The sequence below is a fragment of the Macaca thibetana genome, chromosome 13, assembly GCF_024542745.1.
Source record: "Macaca thibetana thibetana isolate TM-01 chromosome 13, ASM2454274v1, whole genome shotgun sequence".
Lineage (NCBI taxonomy): Eukaryota > Metazoa > Chordata > Mammalia > Primates > Cercopithecidae > Macaca > Macaca thibetana.
The window spans coordinates 45,056,280-45,081,645 of NC_065590.1; the positions used below are offsets into that span (position 1 = coordinate 45,056,280).

The window sequence follows — 25,366 nt, forward strand, 5'->3', positions numbered from 1 at the left end:
AAAGTAAAGCTCACCTTGCTAAGAGATCATTTGTTCCAACATTAATTCTTTTTTTTTGCAACACCAAAAACTTCATTCCCAACAGAATTAAAGGACATGAGTTTCCAGATTCAAACTATGAGATTATGGGTATGATGTCACAGCCATGAAGAAATTAGCCAGTTCAGTAAGAGCTTTTATGAACAAGATGTGTATCTTTGGAAAAGTTGCTTATTTTTCTGTCTCAGTTTACTTATCTGTAAAATGGGGAAATAACTAGCTAGTAGTCTTATAAAAATTAAATAAAATTACATCTATAAAATGCCTACCCTAAGGTTTAAAACTAACTAGGGTTTCAATAGATATTAATTGCCTCCCCTTTTATTCCTGTTACTTATGTATTATTTCCTAAAAATAATCTTTTTACAGTATTCATAGTTACATATACTATTAAGGTTTCCATTGAACATGGACCTTCCTTTGCTTGTCCTAGCATTATTTCCTTTCCTGAGAATCTTTACAAGTTACCGGAAAAAAATGCTAATATTATTATTTTTATATAAGACATCAAGATTTCCATGCATACATACACAAATGATATGAAAAGACAATTCACAAGAGAGAATGTACAAATAATAAACATGTGGTGAAACAATCATAAACAGTAATAAAACAAAAGGAGATGTAAACACTCTTAAGTCACCATTTATAACTAAATGAGCAAAAATAAACAAACAATGCTAACCAAGAGCAGTAAAACTAGTACAATGAGTTAAGTATAAAGTGAAAAATCTGCATGGAAAGCAACATTACAAAGTAAAATCAGTGTTCATAGCCTTTAATCTAATAACCCCACTTCTGAGAAAAGGCCCCATTAAAAAACTCAACAGACACAAAAACTGTGTACAAAAGCACTAACTGAAGTATTATCTACAAGAAAGTCTAGAAACAATTCAACTGTGTTCTAAACAATATGGTATGGCAATATAATATTAAAGTCATCATAAATAAATACTATGAAAAAAGTTTTTCTCTAAAAAAAATTATTAAAACTATAGAAACATAAATTTCTGAAACCATTTATGATCTAACACATTCTGACAGCAGCATAATGAAAATAAGGTCTGTTCCCAGAAAATCTATGATAGAATTGTCTATATGTGAGTATGAAAATCAGATAATTCATACATTATGACTGTGTACTAAATAAAAATAAACATATGTGGCCGGGCAAGGTAGCTCACATCTGTATTCCCAGCACTTTGGGAGGCCAAGGTGTGTGGCTCATTTGCGGTCAGGAGTTCAAGACCAGCCTGACCAATATGGTGAAACTTTGTCTCTACTAAAAATACAAAAATTAGCTGGGTGGTAGTGGCGTGGATCCCAGTTACTTGGGAGGCTGAGGCAGGAGAATCGCTTGAGCCTGGGAGGCAGAGGCTGCAGTGAGCCAAGATCACACCCCTGCACTCCAGTCTGGGTGATGGAGTGACTCTGTTTCAAAAAATAAAAAAAAACAGGGACAGGGTGTGGTGCTCATGCCTGTAATCCCAGCACTTTGGGAGGCCGAGGTGTGTGGATCACGAGGTCAGGAGTTCAAGACCAGCCTGGCCAAGATGGTGAAACCCTGTCTCTACTAAAAATACAAAAATTAGCCGGGCGCAGTGGCAGGAGCCTGTAATCTCAACTACTCCAGAGGCTGAGGCAGGAGAATCACTTGACCCAGGAAGTGGAGGTTGCATTGAGCTGAGATCGTGCCACTGCACTCTAGCCTGGGTGACAAAGCAAGACTCCATCTCAAAAAACAAAAAATAATAAAATAACATAGGTATTAACAAAGACTAGAAAAAAATTGTTAAAATGAAAATTATTTTGGTAGGAAAATTGAATTCTGGATATCTAATCTTTCGCCAAAATGGTCATAAATGTTTTTGTTATAGGTCTGCATGCTTCCAATATAGTATAAGCCAGTCTTCATGATTTTCAGCAATTTAATTTTGTTGCTACTCAGTTGACGTAGGGCATTGTGCACACGTGTGTATATGTATGTGAGTGGCTTTTCCATGGAAAAGAAAGCAAGGTATCCTCATTGCTCCAAAAGGCTTAAAGAAACAAAAACAAACAAACAAATACAGAAAAATGTGTTCTGTACAAGCAGTAGTGATGAGGGGAAAAAGATTCGGATTTTAGATGCCCTCACAGCTTCATCAAAGCAACCAACAGTAACTTCCAAAGTGGCTAGAAAAGCTTGCATCTACCAATGCACCTGAGGGTGCTCTCAATAGCAAACACCTACTGGTCTGCATTTGCTTTGTTCAAATTTTTCCAAGCATTTGAAAACACAATATAGGCCGGGCGCAATGGCTCACAACTGTAATCCCAGCACTTTGGGAAACCGAGGCGGGTGATCACCTGAACTCGGGAGTTCGAGACCAGCCTGACCAACATGGAGAAACCCCATCTCTACTAAAATACAAAAATTAGCCAGGCATGATGGTGCACGCCTGTAATCCCAGCTACTCGGGAGGCTGAGGCAGGAGAATTGCTTGAATCCAGGAGGCAGATGTTGTGGTGAGCCGAGATCGCACCATTACACTCCAGCCTGGGCAACAAGAGCAAAACTTCATCTCAAAAAAAAAAGAAAGAAAACACAATACAGAGAACGCGGTTTGTGGACACAAAGAGGGAAACAACACATGCTGGGGCCTATCAGATGGTAGAGAGTGGGAGGAGGAAGAGGATCGGGAAAAATAACTAAAGGGTACTAGGCTTAATACCTGGGTGATGAAATAATCTGTACAACAAACCCCCATGACACAAGTTTACCTATGTAACAAATCTTCGTATGTACCCCTGAACTTAAAATAAGAATTATTTCATCTGTTTTCAAATGCAGCTAATAATGCTCATCTTAAATGACAGTCACAAGATTCAAATGACAAAATATTCTAAAGCATGCAATAGTACTAAGCACACTGTAGGCACTCAAGAAACATTTTTTTTCTCCTTTCCCTCACTTAGGGTTATTCTATGTGCTTTTCCAAGGGCAAATAATGCTTTGCAAATCTTTATTTATAACTCTTAACAGGAATGAAGAAAAGAGTTTGGATTATTAGAGAATGGATTTAATAATAAACTCAAATTCCTAAAATAGAAAGAATAGTTTGCTTGTGTTTTTATGTCAAAGAAACTCAGTAAAACACTGGCAGATGGCATGCCCTTTTCCTTTCTTTATAAGTTTCCTCTTGTTGGTTTGTCTTTGTTTTATGACAAAGATTTTATAGACTATTGCCACATCATTTTTTTAATTTTTATTTTTTCTTTTTTTAATTTTTTTTTTTTTTTTTTTTTTTTTTTTGAGACTGAGTCTGGCTCTGTCGCCCAGGCTGGTGCAGTGGCCGGATCTCAGCTCACTGCAAGCTCCACCTCCCGGGTTTACGCCATTCTCCTGCCTCAGCCTCCCGAGTAGCTGGGACCACAGGCGCCCGCCACTTCGCCCGGCTAGTTTTTTTGTATTTTTTAGTAGAGACGGGGTTTCACCGTGTTAGCCAGGATGGTCTCGATCTCCTGACCTCGTGATCCGCCCGTCTCGGCCTCCCAAAGTGCTGGGATTACAGGCTTGAGCCACCGCGCCCGGCCTTTTTTAATTTTTTTAATACATAATTTTTTTTAATGAAAAAAAGGAGACAAAATCCCAGCTAACATTAATTTCTGCAGATTCCAACTTAACCAGCAATGGGGTCAATCCAAAAACTGAACTAAGCATCTTAGGCAAAAAACAGAAAACCACAGTCACAAAAAAGACTGAAAATTCTATCCTTATAAAGAAAAGATAGGACTTTACTCAAATTAGATGGCAATATTTTAGTTACAAAGCTATATAGTTTCATGGAGTTGATGGGGTACAGGAAGTGCTACCCCAAAATATGTCATCTAGGCATTTTGGAAAACAGAAGCAGAAAGACCACTCTCACAAATCACGCCCAAAGTCTCCAACGAAGCAGGTCATAAAACCTACACCTGTAATCCCTGCTACTCGGAAGGCTCAGGTGAGCTTTAAACACCCCACTGCACTCTTGGGCAACAAGCGAGACTACATCTCTTAAAAAAATTTTACACACACATACACTCATACACACACATACATCCATATTCCTTCAGTTAAAAGTATGCACTTTCTTGCCAGGCGTGGTGGCTCACGCCTGTAACCCCAGCACTTTGGGAGGCCGAGGCGGGCAGATCATGAGATCAGGAGTTCAAGACCATCCTGGCCAACATGGTGAAAACCCATCTCTACTAAAACACAAAAAATTAGCTGGGCATGGTGGCAAGCATCTGTGGTCCCAGCTACTCGGGAGGCTGAGGCAGGGGAACTGCTTGAACCCGGGAGGCGAAGGTAGCAGTGACTTGAGATCGCGCCACTGCACACCAGCTTGGTGACAGAGCAAGACAGTATCTCAAAGAAACAAAACAAAAAAAAGTATGTACCTTCTTTCAAGTAAAAGTTACATGGGGCCGGGCACAGTGGCTCACGCCTATAATCCCAGCACTTTGGGAGGCCAAGGCGACAGATCACAAGGTCAGGAGTTCAAGACCAGCCTGGCCAACATGGTGAAACCCCGTCTCTACCAAAAATACAAAAAACTAGCGAGGCGTGGTGGTGCACACCTGAAATCCCAGCTACTTGTGAGGCTGAGGCAGGAGAATTGCTTGTACCCGGGAGGCAGAGGTTGCAGTGAGCCAAGATCGCGCCACTGCACTCCAGCCTGGGCAACAGAGTGAGACTCCATCTCAAAAAAAAAAAAAAAAAAAATCACAAGGAATTTTGAGGTGCTAATATTTAATGCCTCTGAACAATTATTTTATCTACTATACGTGATAGTATAACCAAGTTGTCTGATACAGATCTGTGGAATGGAATTCACAGTCAAGAAATAACCAACCCATTTTCAAAAAGCTGATAAGGCAATTCAATGGGCGAATGAATAGTCTCTTGGACAAATGGGACTGGGACAACTGTGTACCAACATTCGAAGAATATAAATTAGACCTTGTTTCTCAACTTTTCATTGTTGCAACCCTAAGGAATCTTTCTAGACATTTTTAACCTAATTGTGCCTTCCCTCATGAAACGGTAATACCACAGATAAACTGTGTATCTGTTTATGTGCTAGATATACCCAGGCTTTATATGTAAAAACAGCAATATTCTTTCATTCCCTAAGAACCAGGCCAGGCACGGTGGCTGACACCTGTAATCCCAGCACTTTGGGAGGCCAAGGCGGGTGGATCACCTGAAGTCAGGAGTTGGAGAACAGCCTAGCCCACACGGTGAAACCCTGTCTTTACTAAAAATACAAAAAATTAGCCGGGCGTGGTGGCGGGCACCTGTAATCCCAGCTACTCAGGTAGCTGAGGCAGGAGAGTCACTTGAACCCGGGAGGCGGAGGTTGCAGTAAGCTGAGGTCGTGCCATTACACTCCAACCTGGGCGACAAGAGCAAAACTCCGTCTCAAAAAAGAAAAAAAAAAAAATCAATTCTTGTCCCTGTTGAGAATGCATGAAAATTGTAACTCACACACATACAAACTCAAAATGAATCAAAGACAAAAAGTAAAAGCTAAAATTATAAAGCTTATAGAAAAAAAAACCAAAGAGAACTCTTTGAAAGCTTTGGTTAGCAAAGAATTCTTAGATACAACACCAAAAGCACAACCAATAAAATGACAAACTGATAAACTGTACTTCATCAAAACTGAAAATTTATGCAGTTCAAAAGAAAAGATGAAGTTAAAAAATGAAAAAAGCCAGGTACAGTTGCACATGCCTGTAGTCCCAGCTACTAGGTACTAGGGAGGCTGGGGTGGGAGGATCACTAGAGAGAGAGAGAGGAATGGGAAAGAAGAGAGGGAGTGAGGGGAGGGGCAGGGTTGGAAGGGATGGGAGGAAGGAGAAGGAAGGGAGGGATGGAAAGAGGAGGGGTGGGAAGGGGAGGTGTGGGAAGGGGAGGTATGGGAGGGAGGGGAAAAGAGAAGGGAGGGAGGGGAGGAAAGGGGAGGGAGGGAGAAAGGAAGGAAGGTAAGGAGGGAAAGGAAGGAAGAAAGACAAGACAAGCCTCAGATAGGGAGAAAATATTTGTAAATTATGTATCAATCTGATAAAAGACTAATATCCAGAATGTATTTTCTTAAAAAGCTTTAATATAGCCAGGCGTGGTGGTGCATGCCTAATATCCCAGCTACTCAGGAGGCTAAGATAGGAGGATCCCCTGAACCCAGGGAGGTTGAGGCTGCAGTGATCCATGATTGCACCACTGCATTCCAACCTGGGCAACAGAGTGAGACCCTGTCTCAAAAAAATAAATAAATAAAAATATAACTCTAATAACAATGCAAATGACCCTAATTTTAAATAGGCAAAACATTTACTTTTTATTTTTTATCTTTTATCTTTTGTAGATAGGAGTCTCACTATGTTGCCCAGACTGGTTGAGAACTCCTGGCAATCCTCAACCTCAACTCTAGTAATCCTCCTGCCTCAGCCTTCCAAAGTGCTGGAATTACAGACATGAGCCACTACGCCCAGCAACAAAACATTTAAATAGACATTTCACTAAAGAAATATGGGAATAATTAATAAGCACATAAACAGAACTCGGTCATTAGAGATGTGGAAATAAGTAATTTAAAATCTCAGCTGCTAGGCCGGGCGCGGTGGCTCAAGCCTGTAATCCCAGCACTTTGGGAGGCCGAGACAGGCGGATCCCGAGGTCAGGAGATCGAGACCATCCTGGCTAACATGGTGAAACCCCGTCTCTACTAAAAATACAAAAAACTAGCCGGGTGAGGTGGCGGGCGCCTGTAGTCCCAGCTACTCGGGAGGCTGAGGCAGGAGAATGGCGTAAACCCGGGAGGCGGAGCTTGCAGTGAGCTGAGATCCGGCCACTGCACTCCAGCCTGGGCGACAGAGCGAGACTCCGTCTCAAAAATAAAATAAAATAAAATAAAAATAAAATAAAATCTCAGCTGCTGGAACGCCAAATTATTTTGAGCCTTAAAGTCAATAGGGCTTAAGTCACATGACAAGTAGCTATAACCGAGGCAGCTGCAAACCTGTTTCTTTGATTACACTATCCTTTATCTTTACCTACAGTTTATAAAATGTTGCAAATGACTAAAAGATACCAAGGAAGACTCCTCTCTTCACTGTGGATCTTCATTATAGATTAACTTCCCTCTTAACCTTCTCACACAAAGAATTCATGACTATCACACTAAGAGAGAATGTTAAATACATTATTTTAAATTGGAAGGAAAATGAAAACCAGCTATAAAGAAAACAAAACAAGCCATGGGAGGGAAAAATGCAAAATGTAACTAATTAAACTGCTATAACTCATAAACCAGCCTTGTATAGAAAATGCTATACTCCTACCAAACTTCTTTGTTTTCTGCCTATATAAGCAAAAACTTACTTCAGAGCACTAACTCCATTTCTCTGGAGTCTCCCGGACAGCCATTCCCAGCTTTTCACTTGAATAAACTCTTTTTATTTTGAGACAGAGTCTCACTCTGTCACCCAGAGTAGAGTACAGTGGCACAATATCGGCTCACTGCAACCGCCGTCTCCCAGGTTCAAGTGATTCTCCTGCCTCAGCCTCCCAGGTAGTTGGGATTACAGGTGCCTGCCACTATGCCCAGCTAATTTTTTGTATTTTTAGTAGAGACAGGGTTTCACCATGTTGGCCAGGCTGGTCTCGAACTCCTGACCTTGTTATTCACCCACCTTCGCCTCCCAAAGAGCTGGGATTACAGGTGTTAGCCACCGCACCTGGCCTAAATAAACTCTTTAAAGTGGATTTTGATTATTTCAGGTTGCTAGAAAAATGCAAATAAAAACTATAATGATACAGCTACAATGTAACCCATAAAAATTAAAAATAAAAAATTATTTTAAAACTATGAGGTACTACTGCACATCTATTAGAATTATTGAATGGTTTGTGTGTATAGATAGTATGTGTATGTATTTTCCTACCTCCAAATGGTATTAACCAATTAATAAGAGCTCTATTCTAAATGGCTCAAAGGAAAATAAATGCAGCCGGGCACAGTGGCTCACACCTGTAATCCTAGCACTTTGGGAGGCTGAAGTGGGCGGATTGCCTGAGCTCAGGAGTTCGAGACCGAGCCTGGGGAACGTGGTGAAACTCCACCTCTACTAAAATACAAAAGAAATTATCCGGTGTAGCAGTGTATGCCTGCAGTCCCAGCTACTCGTGAGGCTGAGGCAGGAGTATTGCTTGAACCTGGGAGGTGGAGGTTGCAGTGAGCCGAGATTAGAGCAAGACTCAGTCTCTAAAAAAAAAAAAAAAAAAAAAAAGAAATGCTTACATAAATTAAATAATCCTAAAACTCTCTCAGAAACATAAAAACTAGGCTGGGTATGGTGGCTCACACCTGTAATCCCAGCACGTTGGGAGGCCAAGGCTGGCGGATCACCTGAGGTCAGGAGTTCGAGATCAGCCTAGTCCACATGGTGAAACCCTGTCTCCACCAAAAATACAAAAATTAGCCGGGCATGGTGGCACGCCCCTGTAATCCCAGCTACTCAGGAGGCTGAGGCAGGAGAATTACTTAAACTCAGGAGGTTTCAGTGAGCTGAGATCATGCCACTGCACTCCAGCCTAGGCAACACAGTAAGACTCCATCTCAAAAAAAAGAAACTAACCCCAGTGTTTTGCAAGTGTTGGCAAGGATCTCAAATAACTGAAACTTTTATGAACTATTGCTAGGAACGCAAAATGGTGCAGTTATCACCATCACTCCTGCAGTTTATCAGTTTCTTTAAAAGTTGAACATACACCTTCCATATGTTCAACCATTTCACTCCTAGGTATTTACCTAAGAAAAATGAAAGCACACAGGGGAACTGAAGTTATCACTTAAATCAATCTCTCCAAAGGCTAGGTAGAGTTTTTATGGAAAATTTGGTGGGCAGGGGGCTAGAGAATGAGTGCTGCTGACTGGTTAGGGATGAGATCATAGATTTATGGAAAACGTTCCTTGTGGGCTGAGTCTGCCTCTGGGTGGGGCCACAAGACCAGCTGAGTCAAGAGTCATGGTTCTGGGTGGGGGGTCAGTTGGTAGCTGGAAAGTTTGAAAAAATCTCAAAAGACCAATCCATAGGTTCTACATTAGTGATGTTATCTACAGGAGCACTTGGGAAAGTCAAAAATCCTGTTGCCTCTGGCCACAGGACTCCTGAGCAGTAAAGGATTATAAAAACTGTGCCTATATTTTAGCAGAATTGAGACCCCTCCCATAATCCTAATCTTGTGGACTTTCATTAGTCTGACAAAAGTGGTTTTTGGTCCCTGAGCAAGGAAGGGGTTAAGTTTAGGAAAGGAATATTATCCTTGCTTTCAAGTTAAACTATAAACTAAATTCTTCCCATGGTAAGCTTGGCCTATACCTAGGAATGAGCAAAGACAGCTTTGAGGTTAGAACCAAGACACAGTCAGCCATGTCAAACTTCTTTTACTGTCACAATTTTGCCACGGCAGTTTCACAAATAGTCATATAAGCCTTATTAGATCATACAATGGACTAATGCTCAGCAAGAAAAAGGAATGAACTATTGATAGAAGAAACATGAATATCAAGAATAATTATGCTGAGTGAAGGTAGCTAGACCAAAAAAGAATTTTGTACGATTTCATTTATAAAAAACTGTAGAATAAGTAAACAAATCTATAGTGACAAAAAGATCACTGGTTTCCTGACAGGGATGGTTTTGGGAGAAGCAGAAGGAGAAATTTTTAAAGGGACACTGGAGAAATTTCCAGTAGTGATAGACATGTTTGCTATCATGTTAATAGTTTTGTGGGTACATTCATATGTCCCTTTATCAAATTATATGCTTTAAATATGTACAGTTTAGGCCAGGCACGGTGGCTCAAGCCTGTAATCCCAGCACTTTGGGAGGCCGAGACGGGTGGATTACGAGGTCAGGAGATCGAGACCATCCTGGCTAACACGGTGAAACCCCGTCTCTACTAAAAAATACAAAAAACTAGCCGGACGAGGTGGCGGGTAGCTGTAGTCCCAGCTATTCCGGAGGCTGAGGCAGGAGAATAGCGTGAACCCAGGAGGCGGAGCTTGCAGTGAGCTGAGATCCGGCCACTGCACTCCAGCCTGGGCGACAGGGCCAGACTCCATCTCAAAAAAAAAAAATGTACAGTTTACTGTATCCCCATTATACAGCAATAAAGCTGTTAAAATAATGAAAGTTCCAGGTAAGAGTTTTAATATATTTTAGAAAGATTTCAATATTAGGGGACCTACTTAGATCCACAGAGTTGGAATAAAGATTATTTTAAAATAAAAGTAATTTGAACTGAAGATGCAGAAAGTTTTTTTTTTTTTTTTTTTTTTGAGACAGAGTCTTGTTCTGTCACCCAGGCTAGAGTGCTGTGGCGCAATGTCGGCTCACTGCAATCTCCATCTCCCAGGTTCAAGTGATTCTTGTACCTCAGCATCCCAAGTAGCTAGGACTACAGGCACGCGCCACCATGCCTAATTTTTGTATTTTTAGTAGAGACAAAGTTTTGCCACATTTGCTAGGCTGGTCTTGAACTCCTGGCCTCAACCTGTCTACCCGCCTCCACCTCCCGAAGTGCTGGGATTACAGGGGTAAGCCACTGTGCCCAGCCGCAGAAAGAAATACTACCTGAACTTCCCTTATCCAAATTCCCTCTGGAAAACCCAGCTGTCATTAACCCTCTCTCCATGGGAGTTTCCTGGAATTCAGCTGCCATAGAGACAGTCTGCCCATTGCCATTGGCAGCAAAAAGGCCAACAGAACCATCTACACTTTCCGATTGAAGCCCTAAATCCCTCTCCTCCATTTTAAGTTGGTAAACAGTAGTTCCTCCTTATCTGCAGTTTTGCTTTCCCTGATTTCAGTTTCCTATGGTCAGTGAAGAACTGAAAATATTAATTGGAAAATTCCAGAAAGAATTCATAAGTTTTAAATTGTGTGCCAATCTGAGTAGTGTGATGAAGTCTTGCACCCTCCCACTCCTTCCTGACCTGGACATGAATCCTCCCTTTGTTCTGGGTACCCACGCTGTATATGCTACCCAAGGTCACTTAGTAGTCTTCTCAGTTATCAGGTCAATTATTTCAGTGTCACAGTGCCTGTGTTAAAGTAACCTTTGTTTTACTTAGTAATGTTCCCAAAGCACAAGAATAGTGATGCTGGCAACTTGGATATGCCAAAGAGAAGCCATAAAGTGCTTCCTTTAAGTGAAAAAGTGACCTTAGCGTTCCTTGGCCAGGGTTCAGTACTATCAGTGGTTTTGGTCATCCACTGGGCTCTTGGAACATAGGGGAATCCCCTATTAGTCCACAGGGGATTGGGGGAACTACTGTATAAACCTTTTATCTGATCATTGAGTGAATTACTCATCACTGAGCACTCCCATGAAACACATAAATAAACTTGTCTTTTCTCCTATAAACCTGCCTATTATCAGATAACGTGCAGGTCCCCAACAACTAAACCCAAATTGGAGGAGGGAAAGTTTTCCTCCCAACAGATTTGTCGATGAGGTTGGGATGGTTGGGATTCTCTGCTTGTTCTGAAAACTGCAACTTAAATCCCAGGACCTATGACCCAGCCAGTGAAAATAAACATTTTACCTGTCAGACCCTAGATCTCTGGGTCCAGCTGAGCAAGGATGTTAAGAGGCTCTGCTTTCCTTTTCTAAAAGGGATTTTCCAAAATTTAGATTTACAGAAGAAAACACTTTAGGAACTAGTTATTTAGGTACCATCACACTTGGTTCAAGTACTCTTATAATAGATCCTTTCCTTCTCAGGGATAGCGACAGTGTCCTGTTTGTTTCATTTTGTGTCCTGAGACCTTGGCTTGGATCCAGTGACTGCATTCTGTTATTGGTTTTCTACCGTCAGTGGGTCTATGTCTGCAGGCAAGCAGCCAGTGGCCTGGGGGCCTGAGATATTTTCCTATGGACCATGCCAGCTCTCAAGGGAGTCTGTCTAAATAAAAGATCTCAGTCCATAAGGGCCTGCATCATCTCTTTCCTTGCTGCCTTGCCAGTACTAGGAAATCCCATTTCAGCATCACCTACCCAGTGTCAAAAGTATCTCACTTTTGTTGGAGGCCACAGACACAGGTTTTCACAAACACCATTCTTTTTTTTTCTTTTAACTGAATCTGCCTTGATCTGGAATTGACAAACACTATTCTTATTTCCTGCAGCGAAAAAGATTTTTACTTCTTCTCTCTTTGGATATCTTTGGGAATGACTTCGGATCAGGGGCTCCATCTTCTGCACACTTTTTGGGAACACCTATTGCATCCATGGGTAAGCCATAAAAAGGCTTATAATTTCAGTCACATTTTGAATGACTGTGCTCTCTGAAGCTAGGTTAGAATCTAAGGCTTCTTTGTTTGGAAGGAACTCATTGTGCTGGAACTCTTCTTCCCAGTTTTGGTTTTGAGCCTCTCTGTACTCGTCTCAGGCTAGTTCTCCCTGGGCTCTTTGTTTTAAGGCTTCTCTGTTCTCTTCACTTTATCCTGCTCTTCTCATGGGAACTTCTCAGTCAACTGAAACCCCCTTTCTTGTCAAAAGCCTGCTGGCTATATGCTCTGCCACTGCAGCCCTAGCTCTTTCCCTTCCTTTCTTGTTGGCATAACTTTACTAAGCATAATTTAGAACTTCAATGGCTTCATTTTTAAAATTCTGCTTTAAGAGACAGGGTCTCGCTATGCTGCCTAGGCTGGTCTCGAACTTCTGGGTTTGGACTCAAATGATCCTCCTGCCTCCACATCCTGAGTAACTTATTTTATTTATTTATTTATTTTAACTTATTTTATTTTATTTATTTATAGTAACTTTATTTATTGGGCTTACTCATAAGTTAATATATTTATTAGATGTTTAAGATCATAAATGTACAGATGTGATTTTAATCAAATTGAGTCTGTTCTGACAAACTATTTCAACAATAATTGTGTTTCATAAGTCTTAAAAGTAGAAATAAGATGAGCCCTGGTGCATGCCTATAAGCCCAGCTACCTCAGGAGGCTGAGGCGGGAGGAATGCCTGAGCCCAGGAATTTTGAGAACAGCCTGGGCAACATACAGCACCCCATCTCCAAAAAAAAAAAAAAAAAGTACAAAAAAAATTTTTTTTGTTTGTTTGCTGTTTTTTGAGACAAAGTCTCACTCTGTCGCCCATGCTGGAGTGCAGTGGCACCATCTTGGCTCATTGCGACCTCTGCCTCCTGCGTTCAAGCAATTCTACTGCCTCAGCTTCCTGAGTAGCTGGGATTACAAGTGCCCGCCACCACACCCGGCTAATTTTTGAATTTTTAGTAGAGACGGGGTTTCACCATGTTGGCCAGGCTGGTCTCAAACTCCTGACACTCAGGTGATCTGCCCACCTCGGCCTCCCAAAGTGCTGGGATTACAGGCGTGAGCCACCGCACCCGGCCTAAAAGTACAAAATTTTTAAAAGAAAAAATTATTTGCTCAAAGGTTGTTCAAAAAATAAAAATAAATGAAAGTCTTTCCAAAATCTGTTTGGTAATTTGAAACCTTAAGTTATACTAAGTGACAGGTATTCATTGAATATATAGATTGTTCTAAGTAAAATAAAATGCTGAAACAGTTGAGAGACAGGACTAGCTGGATTTCCTAGGCTAAGAATCCCTAAGCCTAGCTGGGAAGGTGACCGCATCCACCTTTAAACACGGGGCTTACGACTTAGCTAACACCTGACCAATCAGGTAGGAAAGAGAGCTCACTAAAATGCTAATTAGGCAACAACAGGAGGTAAAGAAATAACCAATCATCTATTGCCTGAGAGCACAGCAGGAGGGACAATGATCGGGATATAAACCCAGGCATACCAAACCGCTACCTTCTTTGGGTCCCCTACCTTTGTATGGGAGCTCTGTTTTCACTCTATTAAATCTTACAACTGCACGCTCTCCTGGTCGAGCTGAGCTCTCGCTCGCAGTTCACCACTGCTGTTTGCCGCTGGCACAGACCCGCGGCTGACTTCCAGCCCTCTGGATCCGGCAGGGTGTCCACTGTGCTCCTGGTCAAGCGAGGCGCCCACTGCCACTCCCCATCAGGCTAAAGGTTTGCCATTGTTCCTGCAGGGCTAAGTGCCTGGGTTCATGCTAATCGAGCTGAACACTAGTCACTAGGTTCCACGGTTCTCTTCTGTGACCCACGGCTTCTAATAGAGCTATAACACTCACCGCATGGCCCAAGATTCCATTCCCTGGTCAAGAGAACATGAGGCTTGCCACCATCTTGAAAGCGGCCTGCCGCCATTGTGGAAGTGGCCCCCCACCATCTTGGGAGCTCTGGGAGTAAGGACCCCCAGTAACACAGTTACTAAACATGTTTAAATTATACATGCTTTTAGCTACTTATTTTTATAGAGAAACTAAAGATATTTGGGTCTCTTAGTAAACATCTACTTTTGACCACATTGAGAAGTTTTATTATGAAAAAGTTTATATTTCTAGAACATGTGAAATGCTATATTCATAAAATTTACTAATCTGCTAAAAAAAAATGCTGGTATATTACAGACAATTCATGACTACTGCCTAGATTTCCCTGTAAATTAAAGATTGTTAAAAATAATGTATATATGGTAAACAAAACTACTAGAAGCAATAACCGTGAAGGAAAACAACTCTATTAAAAGTATCCAAGGAATGCAAAATAAGTTTTTGTAGTTGTTTAAGAGGTGTTGAAAGGTTGTTCCAGAATGTGAAAGAGGAAAGGACAAAAACCTGAAGGAATATATGAAGTCGTAAAGGAAATGTGGAACAAAAAAACAAAAGAAAAAAACCATATTTTATATGGTCGAGCTGGCTAAGCCTGAATGGGTTTATTTATGAGGTTTTAAAATTAAAGCTTTAATATCAATAGTGTATTGATGTAAAACTAGAGTTCAATTTTCTCTCTCAAGGGACTAAATTTCTTGGACTACTAATCTGCTCTTTATGAGAGATTGTGTAAAAGATTTTTCTTTACTTTTTAAGTAATCTGCCTAGGAAACAAAGATTCTGTGTCTTATTGGAATAATTTCCAGTGCTTTATTATTTAAGAGAACCAAGTCTTCTTTTAAAAATGTGACCTGGGACCCTATTTAATCAAACGTTCGAACCTTTTGACATTTTGCCTTCTCAAAATCAAATCCTAAATAAAATCTTGATCTCAAACTTGAGATTTTTCCAAAGGGCCCCTGGAAAATCTCAAACTTGAGATTTTTCCAAACGGCCCCTGGAAAATCTCAAAGGGTTTGTTTTTTCATCTTTTAAAAAGAGAGATGTTAAAAATAACTAGGTTTTCCTGAACTTATCTCTGATTAATTTTTTAAATTGGGTTTATTTGATACGTTAAATTGCATGGGAAACATTGTAGAAGTGATGCTTAACCTTCTCTAAGTTATATCTGTGTGAACCAAAAATAAAATTCAGAGGCTCCCACAACCATCTGACTGCACTCCTTCCTTGGTCAAGGCACTCTAAAATTTAACCAGAAAGACTGGTTCAGGCCATGAAGGGAAGTGGGGGTAGGACATGCCTCATCACACCCTTCCAGCAGCAACATTAATGCAGACCTTAAGTCTGATAAGAAACCTTTACAATCTATTTTCTCTAAAACCGGCTACCTGGAGGCTTCATTTGCAGGATAAAACCTTGGTCTCCACAACCCCTTATCTTAACCCAGACATTCCTTTCTACTGACAGTCAATCAACTGGCAATGAGAATGTGTTTAAATCTGCCTATGACCTGGAAGCCCCCACTTTGAGTTGTCTGACCCTTCCACATCAAACCAATGTAAATCTTATATATATTGATTGATGTATTATGTCTCTCTAAATTGTACGAAAGCAAGCTGTATCCTCACCACCCTGGGAACATATCATCAGGACCTCCTGAGGCTATGTCGTGGCTGCGTCCTTAACCTTGGCAAAATAAACTTTCTAAATTCACTGAAACCTGTCTCAGATATTTTGGGTTCACATTTGGCAACCTGAAAGGGCTTCTGAGTGGAAGTGCCCCTGACCTTTGACAAATCGCCTATTTATGCTTGGTACCAGCTTGAGCTATCTTTACTGCTCAAACCAAAAGGATAATTGGCTGAGGCCTGGGAGGCCCCACGCCAGAGAATCCCTGATCTCCCAAAATTTGGTCAAGATCTAAAGTTTATTTTGTTATACAACTCCTTTTTCTGAAATTTTACTTGCTCCAACAAGGAAGGCAAGTTCTCCTGCTTCCATAATGATGGAAGGCAGTTGTCAGGCCTCTGAGCCCAAGCCAAGCCATTGCATCCCCTGTGACTTGCACGTATATGCCCAGATGGCCTGAAGTAACTGAAGAATCACAAAAGAAGTGCAAATGCTCTGCCTCGCCTTAACCGATGACATTCCACCACAAAAGAAGTGAAAATGGCCGGTCCTTGCCTTAAGCGATGATATTAACTTGTGAAATTCCTCTTCCTGGCTCAAAAAGCTCCCCCACTGAGCACCATGTAACCCCCACTCCTGCCCGCCAGAGAACAACGCCCCTTTTGACTGTAATTTTCCTTTACCTACCCAAATCCTATAAAACGGCCCCACACTTATCTCCCTTTGCTGATTCTCTTTTCGGACTCAGCCCACCTGCACCCAGGTGAAATAAACAGCCATGTTGCTCACACAAAGCCTATTTGGTGGTCTCTTCACATGGACGCGTATGACGTTTTGGTGCCGTGACTCGGATCAGGGGACCTCCCTTGGGAGATCAATCCCCTGTCCTCCTGCTCTTTGCTCTGTGAGAAAGATCCACCCATGACCTCTAGTCCTCAGACCAACCAGCCCAAGGAACATCTCACCAATTTTAAATCGGGTAAGCGGCCCCATATTTACTCTCTTCTCCAGCCTCTCTCACTATCTCTCAACCTCTTTCTCCTTTCAATCTTGGCACCACCCTTCAATCTCTCCCTTCTTTAATTTCAATTCCTTTCATTTTCTGGTAGAGACAAAGGAGACACATTTTATCCGTGGAACCCAAAACGCCGGCGCCAGTCACGGACTGGGGAAGGCAGCCTTCCCTTGGTGTTTAATCATTGCAGGGACGCCTCTCTGATTACTCACCCACGTTTCAGGGGTGTCTGACCACGCTGCGGGGACGCCTGCCTTGGTCCTTCACCCTAAGCAGCAAGGCCCGCTTTTCTGGGGGAGGGGCAAGCACCCCAACCCCAACCCTCCCTGTCTCTACCCCTTCTCTGCTTTTCTGGGGTAGGGGCAAGAAACCCGACCTCTTATTTTTGCGCCCTGACCTTATTTTTGTGCCCCCTCTTATTTTTGTGCCCCGAGATCTTATTTTTGCACCCCAATACCTTAGTTCCGCACCCCGACCCCTTTCTCGCTTTTCTGGAGGGCAAGAACCCCCGAACTCCTTCTCTCCGTATCTCTACTCTCTGTTTTCTCTGGGCTTGCCTCCTTCACTACGGGCAACCTTCCACCCTCCATTCCTCCTCCTCCCTTAGCCTGTGTTCTCAAGAACCTAAAACCTCTTCAACTCACACCTGACCTAAAACCTAAATGCCTTATTTTCTTCTATAATACCGCTTAACCCCAATACAAACTCGACAGTAGTTCCAAATAGCCAGAAAACAGCACTTTCGATTTTTTCCATCCTACAAGAGCTAAATAATTCTTGTCGTAAAGTGGGCAAACGGTCTGAGTTGCCTGACGTCCAGACATTCTTTTACACATCGGTCCCTCCCTAGTCTCTGTTCCCAATGCAACTGGTCCGAAATCTTCCTTCTTTCCCTCCCGCCTGTCTCCTCAGCCCCAATCCCAAGTGACGCTGAGTCCTTCTAATCTTCCTTTCATCTGACCTCTCCCCTCCTCGCCAGGCCGAGCTAGGTCCCAATTTTTCCTCAGCCTCTGCTCCCCCACCATATAGTCCTTTTATCACCTCCCCTCCTCACACCCGGTCTGGCTCGCTCCACGACTAGCCCTCCCCTACCTGCCCAGAAATTTCCTCTTAAAGTGGCTAGAGCTAAAGGCATAGTCAAGGTTAATGTTCCTTTTTCTTTATCTGACCTCTTCCAAATCAGTTAGCGTTTAGGCTCTTTTTCATCAAATATAAAAAACTTAGCCCAGTTAATGGCCTATTTAGCAGCAACCCTGAGACGCTTTTCAGCCCCAGACCCTGAAAGGTCAGAAGGCCATCTTATTCTTAATATACATTTTATTTTATTACCCAATCTGCTCCCAACATTAAATAAAGCTCCAAAAATTAAATTCCGGCCCTCAAACCCCATAACAGGACTTAATGAACCTCGCCTTCAAGGTGTACAATAATAGAGTAGAGGCAGCCAAGTAGCAACTTATTTCTGAGTTGCAATTCCTTGCCTCCACTGTGAGACAAACCCCACCCACATCTCCAGCACACAACTCCAAACGCCTTAACCGCAGCTGCCAGGAGTTCCTCCAGAACCTCCTCCCCAAGGAGCTTGCTACAAGTGCTGGAAAGCTGGCCACTGGGCCAAGGAATGCCCGCAGCCTGGGATTCCTCCTAAGCCGTGTCCCATCTGAGAGGGACCCCACTGGAAATCGGGCTGTCCAACTCGCCCAGCAGCCGCTCCCAGAGCCCCTGGAACTCTGGCCCAAGGCTCTCTGACTCCTTCCCAGATCTTCTCAGCTTAGCAGCTGAAGACTGATGCTGCCCCATCACCTCAGAAGCCTCCTGGACCATCACAGACACTTTGGGTAACTCTTACGGTGAGGGGTAAGTCCGTCCCCTTCTTAATCAATACAGAGGCTACCCACGCCACATCACCTTCTTTTCAAGGGCCTGTTTCCCTTGCCTCCATAAATGTGGGTATTGACGGCCAGGCTTCTAAACCTCTTAAAACTCCCCAACTCTGGTGCCAACTTGGACAACATTCTTTTATGCATTCCTTTTTAGTTATCCCCACCTGCCCAGCTCCCTTATTAGGTCGAGACATTTTAAATTATCTGCTTCCCTGACTATTCCTAGGCTACAGCCACACCTCATTGCTGCCTTTTCCCCCAGTTCAAAGCCTCCTTCGCATCCTCCTCTTGTATCCCCCACCTTAACCCACGAGTATAGGATGCCTCTCCTTGGCGACTGATCAGTCACCCCTTACCATCTCATTAAACCCAATCACCCTTACCCCATTCAATGCCAATATCCCATCCCGCAGCACGCTTTAAAAGGATTAAAGCCTGTTACCATTCGCCTGCTACAGTATGGCCTTTTAAACCCTGTAAACTCCCCTTACAATGCCCCCATTTTACCTGTCCTAAAACCAGACAAGACTTGCAAGTTAGTTCAGGATCTGTACCTTGTCAACCAAATTGTCTTGCCTATCCACCCCGTAGCACCAAACCCATATACTCTCCTATTCTCAATACCTCCCTCCACAACCCAGTATTCTGTTCTGGATCTCAAACATACTTTCGTTACTATTCCTCTACACCCTTCACCCCAGCCTCTCTTCGCTTTCACTTAGACTGATCCTGACACCCATCAGGCTTAGCAAATTACCTAGGCTGTACTGCTCCTGCAAGGCTTCACAGACCGCTCCCATCACTTCAGTTAAGCCCAAATTTCTTCCTCATCTGTTACCTATCTCGGCATAATTCTCATAAATACACACTATCCCTGCTGATCGTGTCCAGCTAATCTCCCAAACCCCAATCCCTTCTAAAAAACAACAACTCCTTTCCTTGCTAGGCATGGTTAGTGCGATCGGACTTCTTACACAAGAGCCAGGACCACATCCTGTAGCCTTTCTGTTCAAACAACTTGACCTTACTGTTTTAGCCTAGCCCTCATGTCTGTGCGCAGCAGCTGCCACCGCTTTAATACTGTTAGAGGCCCTAAAAATCACAAACTATGCTCAACTCTCTACAGTTCTCATAACTTCCAAAATCTATTTTTCTTCCCCCAACCTTTGCTCAAGATAACGCTTATGCTGATAAGGTAGCTAAAAAAGCAGCCATCAAAAGGCATCAGATCCCATCGCTCAGGACAATGCTTATGCTGATAAGTTAGCTAAAAAAGCAGCTAGCATTATCCCTCAGGGCAGTTTTCCTACTCCACATCGGCCGCTCCCACCTACTCCCCGCTGAAACTTCCACCTATCAATCTCTTCACACACAAGGCAAATAGTTCTTAGACCAATGAAATTATCTCCTTCCAGCCTCACAGGCCCATTCTGTTCTGTCGTCATTTCATAACCTCTTCCATGTAGGTTACAAGCCGCTAGCCTGCCTCTTAGAACCTCTCATTTCCTTTCCATCCTAGAAATCTATCCTCAAGGAGATCACTTCTCAGTGTTCCATCTGCTATTCTACTGCCCCTCAGGGATTGTTCAGGCCCCCTCCCTTTCCTACACATCAAGCTCGAGGATTTGCCCCTGCCCAGGACTGGCAAATTGACTTTACTCACATGCCCTGAGTCAGAAAACTAAAATATCTCTTAGTCTGGGTGGACACTTTGGATGGATAGAGGCCTTTCCCACAGGGTCTGAGAAGGCCACCGCGGTCATTTCAGACACAATTCCTCGGTTTGGCCTTCCCTACCTCTATACAGTCTGATAACAGACCAGCCTTTAATAGTCAAATGACCCAAGCAGTTTCTCAGGCTCTTGGTATTCAGTGAAACCTTTATATCCTTTACCGTCCTCAATCTTCAGGAAAGGTAGAATGGACTAATGGTCTTTTAAAAACACACCTCACCAAGCTCAGTCACCAACTTAAAAAGGACTAGACAATACTTTTACCACTTTCCTTTCTCAGAATTCAGGCCTGTCCTCGGAATGCTACAGGTTCCAGCCCATTTGAGCTCCTGTGTGGACACTCCTTTTCATTAGGTCCCAGTCTCATTCCAGACACCAGACCAACTTAGACTGCACCCCAAAAAACTTTCATCCCTACTGTATTTTGTCTAGTCTTACTCCTCCTATTCACCGTTCTCAACTACTCATAAATGCCCTGTTTACACTGCCGGTTTACACTGTTTCTCCAAGCCATCACAGTTGGTATCTCCTAGTGCTATCCCAAACCGCCACTCTAAATTTCCTCTTAAAGTAAATAAATGATCTTTGCTGGCAAGGCTATGCTGAACCTCCTTGGGCACTCTCTAATTAGATGTCCTAGGTCCTCCCAATTCTTAGTCCTTCAATACCTGTTCTTTCTCCTTCTCTTACCTTGTGTCTTCCATTTAGTTTTTCAATTCATACAAAACCGCATCCAGGCCGTCACCAAGCATTCTATATGACAAATGTTTCTTCTAATGACCCCACAGTATCACCCCCTACCACAAAAATCTTCCTTCAGTTTAATCTCTTCCACTCTAGGTTCCCACGCCGCCCCTAATCCCGCTTGAAGCCCTGAGAAACATCGCCCATTCTCTCTCCATAGCACCCCCAAAAAAATTTTCGCCGCCCCAACACTTCACACTATTTTGTTTTATTTTTCTTATTAATATAAGAAGGCAGGAATGTCAGGCCTCTGAGCCCAAGCCAAGCCTTCACATCCCCTGTGACTTGCACGTTTATGCCCAGATGGCCTGAAGTAACTGAAGAATCACAAAAGAAGTGCAAATGCTCTGCCTCGCCTTAACCGATGACATTCCACCACAAAAGAAGTGAAAATGGCCGGTCCTTGCCTTAAGTGATGATATTATCTTGTGAAATTCCTCTTCCTGGCTCATCCTGGCTCAAAAAGCTTCCCCACTGAGCACCCTGTAACCCCCACTCCTGCCCGCCAGAGAACAACGCCCCTTTTGACTGTAATTTTCCTTTACCTACCCAAATCATATAAAACGGCCCCACACTTATCTCCCTTTGCTGATTCTCTTTTCGGACTCAGCCCACCTGCACCCAGGTGAAATAAACAGCCATGTTGCTCATACAAAGCCTGTTTGGTGGTCTCTTCACACGGACGCGCGTGACAACAGCTAACTCCTTTCTGGAGTTTGAGTTTTTTCCTGCTTCTGGGATAGTAGAGAGCAGTCTTCCACCTGAGACCCATTCCTAGGTAAGTAGGTGAATTGGGCTTTCATTTGGCTAAAGTTACAATTAACAATCAGCTGGTCTTAATTTTGCCTTGCCATTAGAGCACTCAGTAATCATATTGTTGGGTTTTTGTTGTTCTGGTCTTTCTCCCATCGGGTTTGACTAGCTCCAACTCTAACCAACTTGGCCAGATCTGAATGAGAATTCCAATTATGGGGAACAAGACATCTGAATTGGCTAAAACTCCTTGCAGCAGCAAAAAGGAAAAGCAAAACAAAACCATGCACGTGGTTTCTGTCTTTGCTTCCTGTCTTTTCTTCCACCTTACTCCTCCTTCCCCTTCCCCTTCCCCATCTTTGCTACCAAAAAAAAATCTAGAGAAGCCTTATATTAACCCGAACCCCTTAAAGAAGTCAGAACAAAGGCACCACTTGCCGCTTTTTGGGATGTCGTGTTTTCTTTATGGAGTTTTCAAGAGTAATGGGCAGATGCTTTTAGGTCTATGGTTCTGCTTTCCTGTATTGCACTACCTGATTCTTTGACTTTTGAAGATACCAGAAATTACCTTGTACCATGAGAGGATTTGGCTTTGGCATGTGTAATGGCAGATGAGAGCTACAAAGTTAAGAGTGGCTGAAAATGGTTTACATGAAGTGGTCTTAGCTGGTTTAGCTGAGCTCCCAGGAAGTTGTTGTCTAGGATCCTAATTCTAGTTCAGAGGTGCATTCCTATTATTATTATCATTACTATTGTTGTTGTTATTATTATTTTGAGACAGAGTCTTGCTCTGTTACCCAGGCTGGAGTCCTCTGGCACCATTATGGCTCACTGCAGCCTCAACTTCCCAGGCTCCAGAGATCCTCCTCTTCAGTCTCCAGAGTAGTTGGGACTACAGATGTGTGCCACCATACCCAGCTAATTTTTGTACTTTTTGTAGAGACAGGGTCTTGCTATGTTGGCCAGGCTGGTCTTGAACTCCTGAGCTCAAGTGATCCACCTGCCTTGGCCTCCCAAAGTGCTAGGATTACAGGCATAAGCCACCACACCTGGCCCAGGGGTGCATTCTAAAGAGTCTTCTCGTTGCCTTTCCTCCTGAAATTAATCTCGATTGGCTTGTGTGCATGTTTGTGTGAGGAACTGAACTGTCATTTTCATAGATGACAGACTGAGTTTCCTCAACTCCAAAAAGAAAGGGCATTTTGCTCCTTCCAACCAAAAGACAACCCTGGGTGACTGGGGACCAAGTGGAAGTGTCTGCAGGGTTGACCCCCTACAACGTGCAGCAGCCCTACAGGGAACTCCCAAGAAAATTAGTTTAAAAAAATTCTTATCCAGGACGTACATACAGGAGCTGGTCACTGCTTTTTTTTTTTTTTTGAAACGGAGTCTTGCTGAGATGCCCAGGCTGGAGCACAATGGCAGGATCTCCGCCCACTGCAAGCTCTGACTCCCGAGTTCAAGCAATTCCTGTGTCCCAGCCTCCTGAGTAGCTGGGATTACAGATGCGTGCCACCATACCTGGGCTAATTTTTGTATTTTTAGTAGAGATGGGGTTTCACCATATTGGCCAGGTTGGTCTCGAACTGCTACCTCAAGTGATCCACCTGCCTCGGACTCCCAGTTTGGGATTACAGGTGTCGGCCACTGCACCCAGCCTCATTCCTCACTTTGAGCCCTCCTGGTGGTGCTGGATGTCTAGAAAGAGAAACTGAGACACATAAAAGGGCAGAAATGACTCATTGGTGACACACTATGGAGTCCCACCCACAACCAGCACACTTTGACCCACTCCACTAAACCTTAAGGCACAGCTCAGTTCCTCCTTTTCAGAAAAAATGTGGGAAACAAATATTCTAGGAATGAAAAAACACAAGGAGAGTGGCCTCTCTCAGGCACCCTGTTTGGTTTTATGACCCCTCTACTTGAAAGTGGTTGTGTAATGGAAGAGCATGCCACGTTTTCTAATACTGCAGCTGGTTACACATTAGAGGTCTGTTCTTGTGCACATTTTAAACTGATGAGCAAATTACATCAAGAAAAATGCAGAGCCCGAAGGTCAATCTGCAACTATAAAGTTCCTAAGTTCTCTATCTCTCTGCTTTTTTTTCAGCCTGGTTTAAGTCTGCTGTTACTTTTCCACTGAGATAAAATCCACTGTTTGCATCCAACCATCTCTTTTTGCTATTGTTTGCAAACTGGTAAGTCTCTATTAATATCTCATGGCTAGAGTTCTGAAGCATAAACTACAAGAACTTTGTATGAGTGTATATATATGTGTTTAGGTGTATGTACACATACTTTGTTATGTGTTTTTGGCCACAAGGTACCAGATTGGCTTAAAGATAAAGAGTACTCATAAATTAACAGCCGGACACAGTGACTCCTGCCTGCAATCCCAGCACTTTGGGAGGCCGAGGCGGGCAGATCACTTGAGGTCAGAAGTTCAAGACCAGTCTGGCCAACATGGTGAAACCCCACCTCTACTAAAAATACAAAAGTTAGCCGAGCGTGATGATGTATGCCTGTAATCCCAGCTACTTGGGAGGCTGAGGCACGAGAATCCACTGGGAGGTGGAGGTTGCAATGAGCCAAGATCACGCCACTGCCCTTCAGCCTGGGCAACAGAGTGAGACTTCATTAAAAAAAAAAAAGGCCAGGCACAGTGGCTCACCCCTGTCATCCCAGCAGTTTGGGAGGCCGAAGCAGGCAGATCACAAGTGTCACTGCACTCCAGCCTGGGTGACAGAAAGACTCTGTCTCAAAAATAAACAAACAAACAGCCAGGCATGGTGGCTCATGCCTGTAATCCCAGCACTTTGGGAGGCCGAGGTGGGTGGTTCCCCTGAGGTCAGGAGTTCGAGACCAGCCTGGACAACATGGTGAAACCCCATCTCTACTAAAAATGCAAAAATTAGCTGGGCATGGTGGCGCATGCCTGTAATCCCAGCTACTCAGGAGACTGAGGCCAGCTGCTTGAACCTGAGAGACAGAGGTTGCAGTGAGCCGAGATTATGCCACTGCACTCCAGCCTGGGTGACAGAGCAAGACTGTCTCAAAAATAAATAAACAAACACATACAAGGATGTGTTTTTTGCTAAAGAAAATGTAAGTTTTTCCCTAGTTAAGAGACTATTTAAGCGTCACTTTAAAATAAAGGAAAAATTGTACAAATAAAACTAAATGGATAAAAAGAAAAAGTATGCCAGGGCAAATAAAGTTACCTCTGAGGCCTGTGGTTACCAAGAAGATAGTCAATATTGGGGAAGGGCAAAACCAAGTAACTATTAA

General features: G+C 43.1%; 1 protein-coding gene and 1 long non-coding RNA gene across 22 annotated transcripts in view; one reads left to right on the forward strand and one right to left on the reverse strand.

The window, feature by feature from the left end:
* COMMD1 (copper metabolism domain containing 1) overlaps nucleotides 1-25,366 on the reverse strand; it is a 960,866-nt gene that overhangs the window by 163,736 nt on the left and 771,764 nt on the right. The window lies entirely within an intron of this gene.
* Nucleotides 18,502-24,670, forward strand: LOC126933624 (uncharacterized). Its single transcript, XR_007718685.1, has 3 exons — nucleotides 18,502-18,819; nucleotides 21,933-22,100; nucleotides 24,189-24,670. It is a non-coding gene; the product is annotated as an uncharacterized LOC126933624 (long non-coding RNA).